Raw genomic sequence first — 15,624 nt, forward strand, 5'->3', positions numbered from 1 at the left:
ATGCATTATTAATGTCCATTTGAACAGTTTTTATACTTAAAATCAATCAATAAAATTGACTTTGCAGTCATACTGATGTTGAAACATTTTGTTCCATTCATCTTATCAGTTTGCAATTAGGTGTAGTCAGCTGCCCTATAATGTTGGAAGAATATAATGTCTTTTCTGCAGCCCCTACTTCAAAAGTATAATCTGTCTCATTGTGACAGGCTTTCAAAGTCAAAGACTTTTTAAGGACCTGCACTTTTGTATTCAGCAAGATGATCAGATTTTGAGTCATCTAAAACTCCAGGGATAAGGTGTTCACAGCCTAAGTTGCTGAAAGTCATCTATTAGCTAATCATGCTTCAGAGAACCTGTTCCCTTTCTAGGACTTTCATGACTTTTGTGATAAGTGCTAGGTGCACTTATATGTACAGCACTGTAATAAATAGTGCATTTAGTGCTGTTGACACTATAGCAAATGTTCATTTTCCTGATGAATGAATAAGACCAGTTTCTGCTCACAGATTTTATTATGGAAAATTATCTTGCCTTGATCAAAATCTTTCCCTTTTCCCCACTGACTGCTTGCCCTGTTCTTTATATTATTTCATATCTCTATGCTTATATTCTCTTCTCTTGTTCGCTTTATAAGAAAACTGAGACTGGTCTTGAGACAGGCAAAATCTTCTTTAACCTGTAAAAGGGATTTGGCTACGAAATATCCATTACCTATACGTCTAAACCTTTGTTTGAACACATTGTTTATAAAGGTTAATCTTCATGAATTCAGCCTGTTTATTTGCTAAATAAAAGCTGTCCCCATCATCTTATAACAGTTCCTCAGCTCTTCAGTAAAATGAGAAAATTCAGAAATCATAGCAGCCTCTCTAATTTTAGGGCAGAATATATTCATTGTTAGAAATGCATCTAAAAACCTACAGATGCTTAATTACAGCTTCCAGGGACAATCATCTTGTTAAATTGTAAGTGGCTTAGCATTTGCCAAACTTTATTGTCTCTTATAATAGCAAATATTTCAAAAATTGATTTTTGCATATAAGAATATGCAGGTTTCTGTAAAAGGTAGGTAACATTTTCAGACATTACTGAGAGCGATACAATCCCCACCCAAACTTCCCCTCATTTCGTTTTGTCTTGTGATTTTAACACATTTCTGATAAATTTCAGCATCAAGTGTGGAATATGAAGCCCTAAAATAATTTTTAAAATCGTTATAACTGATCAATTTCCTTGGTTTAGATTAAGGTAAAAATTACAGTAATTTATAAGAAGCCTAAAAATTATGACAGACCAGTACACTTTCTCTTCATTTTCAAGCAAGAGTGTCATCAACATCAATAATAAAAGTTGAAAATTTTCAGTTTTTTAAAAACATGAAATATGCCTTTGAAACTCAAAACATTTTAAATGTAAAAATTAAACTAGGCTCTGCTTTTATTAGCCTCTTACCCAGCCCTGATTTATGTAATCTAGTTGCATGTCAGTATAATTTTGTTATCCCAAGGAGACTAGCTCAAATCTTTATCTGTGGAGAAATGATGTAATGTTTATTGGTATTAGAGAACCCTACATGACTGCTCTGTACCATAGCAACACCTCTTTTGCATGCCCTGTGTACTGAAGGTTAATAGTAGATGTGTCATTACCTGACTGATATTATTTGTAATAGGTATGCATACTTGTGAAATGGAACGACTAAAATACTGTTCATCTGCATAGTAACTGATTTTCACCGTCTGTTCTTCAAAATTAATTCAAAATTGCTGTCAGTGATTATTTATGCATGAACATTGTAGACAAACTGCATTATGCAGCTGACTGCTTAGTTGGTATACACTGTAAATCAAAGATGCATTTGACAATACATGCAAGATTATTTTGGAAACTAATTACAAATTAACAAATCATAAATATGGATATGCGGCACACCACTGTGAAGAATGTCTTTGTTTACACTGGGGTGAGGAAGATCCCCAGTCTTTACTGAATCCTTCAGATTTCTGACCATGTACTGACTTCAGCAATAGGTTTGGCTCTTCCAAATTAACTTCTTCAGTTAAAAAAGCCCCACATTCTCTGAAAGTACCTCTTCCATTTTCAATGGATGACATTATTCTACTATCTCCAAGGACCATTTGGATCTTTAATTAGTGTATGGGAAGAACTTCTGCCCCTGTCCTGTATATCCCCCAGTCCTTCATAGCAGCACATTCCTACAAGGTTATAGATTTCCAAGTGGGCAAAGCTCCATAACTGAGAGAGCCATTGCATTTTGTCAAATATCTGGACATGAAAAATGCCATATTTAATTATGGAGGCTACAGGCAGCAGTGCATTTTCATCTGGACAGGGTGGATTTTGTCTTTGCTGGCCACAAGTCCGTTGGAGCCAACATTGGATACAAAGGCTGAACATAGCTGCTATTCCAGAGCTTAGTTCAGAGCTAAATGTGACCACACCTAACTGAAGAACCAGGAGAATGAGGAGCCTAAAAGGAGGCAGAAGCTTGACATATATTCAATCTTTAGATCAAGAGGAAGGATTTTTATTATTAGTCTGACATACAATAGATGCTATTAGACTGATCTTAAAAGTAATATGGAAAGATGGAAACTCAGAAAAAATCATGATTCAAGTATCAGTTGTCCAACTGAAGGGAAAAAAATGTCTTTGAAGAACACATTGACCCGTTTAGAAGAGGCAAGTAAATTAAATGCCACATGAAGTCTAAAAGTCTTACCATCGCTTGGAGAATACAGAGGTTGAAAAATGGATCAAAAGCATACATTTTTGATTCTTGGGAACAAATATTTCTGCACTGTAAGGAATTCTGTTCAAAATGGAGCCCGGAATCACATCTTCCAAAAGAACAAGATTCATTAAATCAGGCCAAAATATTCAAAAGCTCTAATCTTTCTAATGAAATCAAGGGCCAACCAGTGTCAGAAAGATATTTTCACTAGGGGCAAAGGCTACAAGGAAAAACTAAATGATGATCTATAAGTGTGTGTTGTTCAAGGCAGTGACAGAGCTGGATAGTCCTGGACTGACATAGATTTTGATATTACTTTTTTGATCACAGAAATAGAGCCAGCTCAATCTTCTACACTGGTCTTAGTCTGATACCTTCAATGTTAAACCACACTCAGGTAATAAAAAAAAGGTGGTCTGATTATCAAGATTTTAAATAAAATTTGAAAATTATAGAAACAATATATTAAAGAAATAAAATATTTCAAAAATTAGAGTTACTCTTCCAACATATCTACCTCCTCCAGTATACCTCACCTGATATCACTGCGACAAATACTGGCCAGAGGAGCAAGAAACCTGCAGTGCATGAGGTAAATGTGCTGCTGGGAAATCCTCTCAGGCTGTAGATCTTTTCCTCTGTTTCTTCTCTGAGACATGCTTATTAAAATTTCTGGCCCAAAATGGATTATCCATGGGTCCCATTTCACGCCTTGTTGGTATTTCAGATTCGTTCTCTTCTTCTGAATCAGGCAGAAAATACATTATTATAACCACAAAAAGATTTTAAGTTCCTATATGTTATAAGTCACAGGAACATGTATAAAGATGTCTGTGTGTGACATTTAAAAGTTGTTAGGCAGTTTGTTAAGCCTCTGGTGGTGGGTTCTTGGTAAAACTCATTCATGTTGTCAGACTAAACATGAGATATAAGAGGAAGGCTCTTATTCAGACACGGCTTAAATGGCAACCTGCTTAGCCAACTGGATACGTAGATGGAGCCTCTCCCCCAGGCAAACCCTGACCTATTTAATTTTGTGCTAAATTTTCTGATGTAACTTTTCTCAACTTATTAAAGTAGATTAATTGAATGTGTTTGGTTGTCTAATATGGCTCTGAAGACCCAAGCTGGGAGAAGAAAGAGTATTGGGATTTTAAAATAATTTTTTGTATTTATAAAAGATCTAGAGAGGTATAAGCAGCCTAGACAGACTCCATAGTCCCAGAAATTATTAGCTTTGTATGGAGTTCAGGCATTATTCAGCTGATATGTCTTAGTTCTAGAACTATTCTTTTTTAACAGAGCCAGATAATAAAAAGAATTTACATTAATTAAACATGAATTTAATATAATGTTTTTCAGACAGTTAGGGCTTTAAAGTGTGATACCTCAGTTAAAGAGAGAGACTTGTGTAATATGCTCCTGTATGATTAGAAGAAAAAGTCAATAATGTTGAAGAGATGGTTCAAATGGTGTATAAAATATATTGACTTTAATTGGTACATGGAAAATGTGGGAAATGCTTTAATCTACTTAGATTTGAGATATTCTTAATTATAAAGTTCAATTTATGGAAAATCAATTAAGTAGAATCTGATTTGTGTTAACGAAGGGGCTGACAGTTATTGATGTTCGAGCTGAGTTTCAGTCAATTTTAGAAACTTCCTTCAATACTAATTTTGGCACACACTATTCCTTTTATTTATGTACTAAAATAACTTTCTTAAATAATTTCAAATCACAGTCTGTCTTTCAGCCACTTTACTCAGCCATGATTCAGAGTGCCTTATCAAAAGTACTTATTTATTAGAACTTACTCTCCTCCTAGTAACTGTGATCAAATATTAATTCTTTTGGAGACTGAAAATCCACTCAGTGAATTTAAAAGCATAGGAAGCTTTAGATTTTTAGACAGCTGGAGACCAAACAGAGTTTAAAGACAGCACAACTAAATATTTTAAAATTTTGAATTTCAATTCAAAATCATCAGTTGTTTTCCTGAAACATGCTTTTGTTTTTTTTTTCTTCCCCAATGGATACTGATAGGTTTTATTTTATATAAATGCTACCCTGCTTTTCCTGCTTTTGTTGCTTCAGCCCTGAGAGTTTTTATGCAATGCAATTCAAGGCTCAACATATTTCTGTAACTGCAGAGATTTTAGTTGTATCAAAGATTTATCTGCCAAGAAGAATTCAGCTAAATTGTGTTCCTTGGTAACTGGGTGGTATCAGTACATGCAACCTTAGGTTGATAGGATTCATTTTCTCTGTCTCAAACACTCAAGGTGAACAGCGAAGCATTTAAGGGCCCTAAGTCAATGAACAGAGATGGCTAGTGGCATGTTCTGATGGGGTTTTATCTTAGCCTGATATAAATACTTAAAAGAGGTGGGTAGACTGTTTTCTGAGGCTACTTATCTCTTTACATGAGCAATAAGAGTCTAATTGGCAAACTGAGGATGTGCACCTCAGTGGTATGCTCTGTGTAGAATATTCCCCAACATTTTAAGAATAAATATACTTTTTCATTATTCCATAAGTATTTTCTATATTGTTGCATTTTATATCTGGACAGAATTTCTGAAGGAACAAATAACACTTTCCTACCACTTTTTTGTATCAATTTCAGGTGATTTTTTTAACCCTGCTCTTTCTCAAAAGTAGAGTCCCCCAGGGATTGATATTGGGCTCAATGTTATTCAACATCATTATAAGTGATCTGGATAACGCCATCAAGTGTAGCCTGATGAAGTTTGTGGATGACACCAAGTTGAGTGGGGAAGTAGACACTCCAGAAGGGAGAGCTGCTCTGCAGGGAGATCTGGATAGGCCGGAAGAGTGGGCCAGCAAGAACCTTATGAAGTTCAACAAGGAGAAGTGTAAGGTCCTGCACCTGGGAAAACATAATGAAAGAGTGCAGTACAGGCTGGGATCCACCTGGCTGGAGAGCAGCTTTGTGGAAAGGGACCTGGGGGTCCTGGTGGATGGAAAGCTCAACATGAGCGAACAGTGTGCTGCTGCAGCCAAGAAGGCCAACAGGATGCTGGGTTGCATCAAAAAGGGCATCGCCAGGAGAGAGAAAGAAGCCATTATCTCACTCTACTCAGCATTTGTCAGGCCACACCTGGAGTACTGTGTGCAGTTCCAGTCACCTCTATACAAAAAGGATGTGGACAGGCTGGAAGGGGTCCAGAGAAGGACCACCAAGATGATCAAAGGACTGGGAAGCCTGCGATAGGAGGATAGGCTGGGAGATCTGGGTTTGTTCAGCCTTGAGAAAAGGAGGCTTAGAGGGGATCTCATCACCATGTACCAGTACTTAAGGGACAGCTACAAAGAAGACGGAGACTCCCTTTTTACACTGAGTCACATGGAGACGACAAGGGGGAATGGACACAAATTGCTCTTGGGGAGATTCTGATTGGACATCAGAGGGAAATTTCTTCACAGTGAGAACAGTCAACCATTGGAATAATCTCCCCAGGGAAGTGGTTGACTGGGCCACACTGGACACTTTCAAGAGTCGCCTGGACAGGGTGCTGGGCCATCTGGTCTAGACTGTGCTCTTCCTAGAAAGATTGGACTAGATGATCCCTGAGGTCCCTTCCAACCTGTGATTCTGTGATTCTGTGACTCTCAGTTTCTTAAGAAAGTATGAAGATCACATCTCAGTGATCAATTTCTTCCTTAAGTTTTCTGGGTTTTAATAGTGAGTGAGAAAACTCTCTCAATATGGAACATTCAGAGACAAAATTAAATCCCTTAAAACAAAAGGATGTGAGAAAGAAACTAATCTTCAGAGACAATCTTCATCAGCCATGTATAAAGAAGCAATGCTGCTCTGGTAAGAAACACTTTGTGTCACCATCCACAAAAGAAAATGTTGATGAAAGGACTAAGAATGACTTTTATGGTGCTGACAATAAATTATGTATGATAAGAATGTGGGATAAGGATCACATGAAAGGGTATCAGCATTGTTACATGCAGACCATCAGTTACTCCACAGAATAATCCAGAAAAACTATATTGAAGCACTTGCAGTCACATCTTCGAACCTAATAAACTATTACTAAAGTAAAAGTAGTGACACTTCGATGACACATCATTTAGACCATAATCTATTTGCTGTTATATTCATGCTATCAGAAACAGTAAAGAAAAGGCCACTAAAGATTTTACAGCACAGTTTTAGACAATATAACATAGTGAGAAAAGAATTACTTTGATCCTAATAAGCATATAAATTAATTCTATTAGGAGAGAAGTAAGCATTCTCAGCAACAATATGAAATCATTTCATTCCCACTCCAAATACAATTTCGCATAAGTCCCATTAGGAACTTATCTTACTCAAAAGGATTCCAAATCAACTTTAACAAATAACTTGTAAACTCCAAATGTAATATTTTCTTCTATTCCTTGTTGATAGTTGTGCAAGAAGATGCAAATACTTCACAATAAAAACATATGCCATGTAAATCATTGCTTCATTATATCACTATAGTTGAGTCACAGAATCACAGAATCACAGAATTGTCCTAACATAGAAGGGACATTTGCAGATACCTTGTCCAAACCCACTGCTTCAGCAGGTACACCTGTAGCAGGGGGCACAGGAACGCGTCCAGGCGGGTTTTGAATGTCTCCAGGGAAGGAGACTCCACAACCTCCCTGGGCAGCCTGTTCCACTGCTCTGTCACCTGCACAGGAAACAAGTTTTTCCTCATATTCAGGTGGAACTTCCTGTGTTCCATTTTGTGCCCATTGCCCTTTGTCTTGTTGTTAGCACTACTGAAAAGAATCTGGCCACATCCTCTTAACACCCACCTTTAAGATACTTATAAGCATTGGTAAGATCGCCCTCAGTCGTCTCTTCTCCAGGCTAAACAAACCCAAGTCTCTCAGCCTTTCCTCATAAGAGAGATGCTCCAGTCCCCTCAGTTCTGCATCCTTCTTAAACTGGGGGGGGGCCAAAACTGGACACAGTACTCCAAATGCAGTCTTACTACAGGGGCAGAGTAGAGGGGGAAGATAACCTGTCTCGATCTGCTGGCCACACTACTTCTAATGCAGCCCAGGATACCATTTGCCTTCTTGCCACAAGGGTACAGCTGCTGGTTCCTGGTCAACTTGTTGTCCACCAGCACTCCCAGGTCCTTCTCAACAGAGCTGCTCTCCAGCAGGTCAGCCCCCAGCATGTACTGGTGCATGGGGTTGCTCCTCCCCAGGTGCAGGACTTTACGCTTGCTCCTGTGGAATTTCTTGAGGTTCCCCTCGGCCCAGCTCTCCAGCCTGTCCAGGTCTCTTTGGGCGGCAGCACAGCCTTCTGGTGTATCAGCCACTCCTCCCAGCTCGGTATCATGAGCAAACTTGCTGGAGGCTTGCTCTGTCCTTTCGTCCAGGTCACTGATGAATATGTTGAACAGGACGGGACCCAGCACAGACCCCTGGGGAACACCACTAGTGACAGGCCTCCATCCAGACTCTTTGCCATTGCTTACAACCCTCAGAGCTCTGTTGTTGAGCCAGTTCTCTGTCCACCTCACTATGCGCCCATCTAACCCAACTTCCTAAGCTTATCTATGAGGATGTTATGGGAGACAGTGTCAAAAGCCTTGCTGAAGTTGAGATAAACAACAACCACTGCTCTCCCTTCTTTGACCCAGCCAGTCAGACCATCATAGAAGGCTATCTGGTTGGTCAAGCATGACCTCCCCTTGGTGAATCCATGTTGGCTTCTTCTGATAATCTTCTTTTCCTCTACATGCCTGGAGATGACCTCCAGAATGAAACTCCTTTCCGGGGATGGAGGTGAGGCTGAGTGCCTCCAGTCCTCAGGCACCTCTCCTGTCCTCCATGACCTTTCAGAGAGGATGGAGAGTGGCTTAGTGAGAGTATCCGCCAGCGCACTCAGGACTCGTGGGTGCATCCCATTGGGTCCCATGGATCTGTGAGGATCAATTTTGCCTAAAAGATCTTTGATCCAGTCCTCCTCAACCAAGGGGAAGTCTTCCTTTCTCCAGACTTTTTCTCTCTCTCTGGAGGCTGGGATGCCTGAGGGCCAGCCTTAGTAGTAAAGACTGAAGCAAAGAAGGCATCCAGTAACTCTGCCTTCTCTGTATCCTGCATCATCAGGGCACCCAGCACATTTAGCAGCTGTAAATCTTTTCTTCCACTTGAGTTTTTCTAGAAGCTCTTTGCTCATCTATGTGGGTCTCCTGGCTCCTTTGCTTGACTTCTTTCTCATAGGGATAGACTGATCTTAGCCCTGGAGGAAGTGATACCTGCACAGCAGCCCTTTTGAACCCCCCTACCTTTTAGATCCCTAACCCACAGGATTCCTGAAATCAGGTCTTTGAAGAGGCCAAAGTTAGTCCTCCTGAAGTCCAGTGTTCCAATCCTACCTGTTGCCCTGCTTCTACCATGCAGGATCCTGAACTACACCATCTCATGGTCACTGCAGCCAAGGCTACCACCAACTCTCACATCCCCAACCAGACCTTCTTTGATTGTTAGTATAAGGTTCAGCAGCACATCTTGCCTTGTTGGCTCCTGCACCCACCACCTATGCCAAAATATAATCCTTGATGATCTGCAGGAGCCTCCTGGATTGTGCACACCTCACTGTGTTGCTTTCCCAGCAAATATCAGTGTGGTTGAAGTCACCGATGAAAACCAAGGCTTGCAATTGTGAGGCTACTTCTAGCTCTCTGTAGAAGACCTCATCAACTTCCTCTTCCCAATCAGGTGGTCTGTAGCAAACACCCATAACAATGTCACCCATATTTGCCTGCCCTTAATTTTTACCCACAAGCTCTCAACTCGTTCTTCCTCCATTCCAAGGCAGAGCTCAATACATTCCAGTTGCTCCCTCACATAAAGAGCAACTCCCCCACCTCGCCTTGTTGGCCTGTCTTTTCTAGAAATTACATAGCCATCCATGACAGCATTCAAGACACATGAGCTATCGCACCATGTCTCTGTAACTGCTATCAGATTATGGCCCTGCGACCGCACACAGATCCCTAGTTCCTCCTCTTTATTCCCCATGCTGCGTGCGTTGGCGTACAGACATTTCAGTGAGGTAACAGAGCACACAGGTTTCCCTGGAGGGGCGCACTAGGACCCACTACAGCCATGCATGCTCTTGAGGTGGCTGGTCTGCTGATTGTCATCTCATGAGTCCCATTAAACAATTCATGCATCCAAACAGGTAGAACGTAGGACTAGGAATCATTTGGTCCCTATGCAGTGGATGAATTAGATGGATGAATCCTAGTGGGAATCAGAGTAGTCACACTGTTGAGCAGCAAGCAGAAAAGCATCTAACTTTTTTGGTTAAAAAAGTGCATTACCTAATGCACACAGCATGGCATATCCTACATTAAATATTCACGTTCGTCACTCTGGGCTGCAAAAAGACATTTCTGGTGCCTTGGTACCCAGAGCCCAGAGCATAGGCTTTTTGAAGAACGCTGGCTTCAGGATTAGGAGCTACAGGATTAGGATTACAGAACTACAGGAATTTCAGGATTAGGATTAGAGTTTAGTCATGGATTTTTAATGATCTAGATCCTACCAGGCAGCATGATCTTTGAGGCTATGACAAATTTAACTTTAAGAGTGCTGAGTGTCATTTCTGGCTGGGCTCATTAGCAGCTAATCAAGTAATGCTAGGAAATGAGATGGAAAGATCTACATAACAGAATTAGAGAAGGCGTCAAGGGAGAGCTTTGTTTGGGGATGGCCCAGTGGGAAGGATTAAAAGATTTTCCAGCTGGAGAAAATGATTTAGAGTTCAGACTGGTCTATAGATCTGAGCTGAGACTGGAAAGGCTGATGGGCTGTGATATTTTTGATATTTTATGGTCTACCAGACCAGTGTTAGGACTGAAATCAAGAATAGGATTTGACCAAACAGGAACCAACAGGAATCATTGCAATACTGTAAGGGCTGAATCTTCCAGGGGGAAAAAAAAATAAAAAACATCAGGCAACTAAGTTTGTCTTAAACCTGAGTAGAAACAAATACATAAACCAGTGAGAATTAGGCTGAGGTCTAACCCATCAGGGGCTGATGAAGAGGTATTTGGAATGAGTCTAAAGAATTGCTAAACTGTGGTTAGAGCTAGAGTTAGTGTTGGTGTGGATGTTGGCACTGGGTTTGGCACATGAGCCATCAGGGGCTGAAAAATCTAAGTTATGTTTGTTCTCATACCTCCAGATAAGTTTGGGACTGGGTAGGCAGAGGCTACTGATATGGAGACCGTGGATCTCTCATTAGTGCTTGGACTTGCTTCAGCTGCCACTCTAGCATTATTGAGAAACTTGATGGAGGATGCTGAGTTAGTGTAAGGACTCAAGCCCTTAAGGGACTCTTCGGCAAGGTTTACTGCTGTTTTTTGAATTCCCAGATCATTTCATACCATCCTGAATAAAACCTCTAAAATCAATTAGTCACTCATTGATGTGGGTGCACCGCAGACTTTGAGTGTGTTTGTTTTTGTTGGGTTTTCTTTGAATGGTAACGGAATAATATTCCCCTTAGATTGCATATAAATCTTGGTAATTAAATTGAATAAAATAATTATGTGTAATTCAGTGAAAACCCACTACTGAAGTTCACAAATATTCAGCCCAACTTTTTAAGATATTAATTTAGAAAATATAATAAAATATAGCACAAAGAAGTTAAAATCATTTTCCTAGACAAATAGAAACATCTGTTGTTTGTGCCTTTACTAGTTTTGTAAATTGGTGATCCTCTGACTAGTTTTCTTAGGAGGGTTATAACTGCTATGCCCTTATTATGATAATAAACAGAAAGAGGAACAAAATTAAATAATACATCTTTGGTGCATCCTTTGATAATACTAACAGTTGTAAGCCTCAAACATTCATTATTCTAAGGTACTGGCCATTTCAATTACATTTACCTTCTGTATCCATGGGTTTATCAACTCCTTTACCCACAGTTGCTACAAAATGAACTGCATATTTTCCACAGATTTTTCCTTTATAAACTAAACCTTTTCCTCATTTTCTGATGTCAGTTGGGAGGGAGAAAATTGCAGAGAGTACTAAAATTCAAAATTGTTCAGTACCATGGGGAACAATCCATCAGCCTTTCCTGTCACAGCCTGCACTCCAAACAGCAAGCACTGAAATAATCCCTACCCGTAACTATTAAACTGGTTCCTCAGTGTGCTAGAAGCAGAGGGAAAAAGTGGGGAAAAAAAGTAGAGGGAAATATCTGAAAAGGAGCACCTTTTTGTAGTAGTAATCTGTGAATCAAACTTCTAGGACATATTTCCAATTAATATTGTAGGGTTTCAGAGGTCATAGGCTACTTCTGGTCATGATCTAATTATATTAATATCTTCACTGGTAGACAAAAAGAAGGATTTATAAAAATAGATGACAACCTCTTTAATTTTGTTCCAGGGAGATATTGGACTGAAGTAAACATTGACCTAATTGTTAATTGACTCAGTTGCCTGAATTTCTAAGAAAGCAGAATTTGGAGCTCAGAAAACAGCTAATAAGAATGTAATTCAAGGTTTATGGACCTTTTATTTCTTTTCAGCCTTATATAACTTCAGCTGGGACACAGCTTTTCATTTAGGATGTCATGACATTGTCAGATGACCCACTCAGGCTCTGTCATTGTAGTGTTGGTGATCAGGCAATTAAGATGAAATAAGCATAGAAATCAATGCCTTAGAAAGCATAGTCTACCCAGAGATCTTTGTAGTCTTGCTGATATCACTCTTTCAGTTACAGTTTCATTGTCTGAAAAAGGTAGAAATGTTCATGTGGTTATCTGAGGGAGGCACAGAGAAGTCCAGTATATGATATATTATCTACATTGTATGACCGAGGCAGGAATGTTATCTTAAGATTTGGCTGAAAGCTTATTTAGTGCTGCATACTAATGTCATAATAATGTCCACAAAAATCACTCAACAAATATGCCATGATACTGTTAATATAAGGTTTTGTGATATTACTGTAAAATTTAGAATGAGTTTGAGATTGAAAGGAGATGTTCCCTTCTGCTAAAGTTTGAAATGTCATGAGAAGTGTAAATAGCTCTGCATTGCAGGTGATCAGCTTCGTATAATTCAAAACTCTCAATAATTCCATAACTGCTGATGTAGTGCATGTATTTGACATCATTAATGATGCTTGGAGCGAGCACTTCTATTGAGTTGAATAGTGAGCTCAAATGAAGTAATTAAACAGGAGAGGCACTATTTTTGTTTAAAGATTAGGCCAAATGCTTTGAGTAGGATTCCTGTCTTTCAGTGTCCCCACTAGAGATGAATATTTCAGAGGTAATTGTCTGAACTTTTTTTTTTAGTGAGGGGAGAGAAATATGCACTTCTAGATTAGAATTAATTTTACTTTTAGAATGACATTAATTGTGCCCTACGGGCAGATTTCCAAACTGACTGCAGAGGGGATCTAGACAACTAGCCCAGATGGTCAGATAAAAACTGCCTCAGGGTTCAGGGCAGCTTATCAGAACGCCAGAGTTCTGTACTCTTCCAGAACAGCAATGAAAAAAAGATGTCTCCAGTTGTTCAGATTTATAGAAACATCAATGTAAGATAAGACTTTAATTATTTCTATTAAGTATAAGGGTATATATGAATAAACAGGATACTAAATGGTGTGAAAGCAAAGCTCTGAAAGGTGCAGGATACAGCTGAGGATAGTGGAGGTTGTTCCATGGCTCTGCAAATACACAAATATGCTAGAAGCTGGCTTGATATAACATAGGCTTAAAAATATGATCTCACCAGCCTTATGTTTTAGTGAAAGTGGAAATCTGATGATCTGAATTGGAGGGAAAAGTGCAGATTTTTGCTTCTGCTAAACTATAATAGATTCATATTACCAAAGGGAGATTTCTAGTACATAGCAGAGGTTTATATCTGAGCTAATTTCTACATGTCCTTTATTGCCAGCACTTATAAAGTGGAACTTCTGTGGTAATGTTAATATCATTCTCAAGTAGACATTTGCTACTATGGGAGACTACCATCATCTGATTTTGCCAGATGTCTATACTTTACAGGTGAATAGCAATCAGAGGTAATGCAAGAAAAATACATTAGTCTAAAAAGTCCCTTTAATTTATTTGTTAATTTTTTTCAAAATCTCTATTTGTATAGGTATAATATAATTAAATACATATATAAGCAAGAATTTCCATGTTCTGTGTGAATGTTATTGGCAAGACTGTGACAATGAACTCCTTTCACTAATTCTGTGAAATTCCTTACAATCCTGAAGTTACTCTTTAAAAAGTGAGTCTCAACCTCATCTTCACAAATGAGAAATTAATGGAATTACACATATGTGAAAGAACTTTTTCCCATTATTTCTCACTGTTATAGCTAACAGCTTGTTCATAGAACACAATGCTATATTTCAAGTAAACAGTGTGTTATATAGTGAAAACAAAATTTGAATGAACTTCCTTGCAGTAGGAGATAAGACAAATTCAGGCATTACCACAAGCTTCTGCTGACTCAGAACAGATCTGAATCTCGTTTTCTCTACCACAACTATCCAGCGGCACAGTGCTCTAGCACAGTGCACAGCGGGTTCCTGAACTGGGGGAACCTCAGGGGAGCTGAGAGAGTTGCCAGGAGCCCACAGCTTGCAAGGCAGCAGCTGATGAGACCTAAGCAGGGCCAAGAGCAATGACACCCAAGATCCCACACATGTATAAAAGAAGCCCTTAGGGAGCACTAGTACCAGGAATGCTGTGAATAGAGTGGGCAAACAGGGCATGGCACGGCACATCAGCAAGGGTGTGATGTGGCAGTTTGCATGGAAGGGCATGCAGGAAGGGTGCCGAAGCTCTGCCAGCTTGACCAGGGAGCAGTGGTATCCACCCAGCAGAAAGCCATGCCTCTCTAAGCTCTGCACTCACCACAGCTGATGCTCCTTCCAAGGCAGAGCTCCAGTGGGAACATGCTGCTGCCCAGGTGTCTGGCTGCAGGGTGTGCCCTGCTCTTACACCAGTACCAGGCGGCAGCAGTGAGCACAGCTGTGGGAGCTGCGCCCAGGTAGGGGAACTCCTCCATTAGTGACAGAGCTCTGGGAGGAGGTGAGAAGGTTGAGAAGCATGAGGGAGTTTGAGAGAGAGACAGACTAGTGGAATTGCACCCTACCTTCCTTGAGACAGGTCCAGCAGACAGACAGGACGCATGGTACAAAGGATTGCTATCCTCTCTCCACCCAGCTGAACACAGGGGGCAATGGTGAAATGTTCCTGCCCAGCACAGCGGGCATGTTTCCTCTGTGAATACCCCACCTTCCCATGTGCCCTTGCGTTATAGGTACAAGGCTCTGCAAGTGGTACTGAACAATAACGAGCACGGTGGTTCATCTAGCTTGGAGGTGTTGCTGAGGTTAAGTTGGCCTATGCCCTGAGTCAAAACTGCTTCCATAAAGAAAAATGATGGGACATTGTCATAGGAGATTCCCTTCTGAAGGGAACAGAAGGCCCAATATGCAGACCAGACCCACTTCTTGGGGAAGCCTTCTGCCTCCTTGGGGCCCAGGTTAAAGATGAGGAGAGAAAACTTCCTACCCTGGTACAACCCTCAGATTACTATCCATTATTGATTTTTCAGGTAGGCAGTGATGAAACTGCAACAAGAAGTCTGAGGACAATCAAGAGAGACTTTAGGGCCTTGAGACTACTGGTTAAGGGATCAGGAGCACAAGTAGTGTTGTCCTCTATCCTTCCAGTTGCAGGGAATGATGAGGGAAGAAACAGAAGGAGCCAGTAGATCAATACCTGGCTCCAAGTCTGGTATCACCAGCAGAATTTTGTGGTTTTT

The sequence above is a fragment of the Phalacrocorax carbo genome, chromosome 3 (assembly GCF_963921805.1).
Source record: "Phalacrocorax carbo chromosome 3, bPhaCar2.1, whole genome shotgun sequence".
NCBI lineage: Eukaryota > Metazoa > Chordata > Aves > Suliformes > Phalacrocoracidae > Phalacrocorax > Phalacrocorax carbo.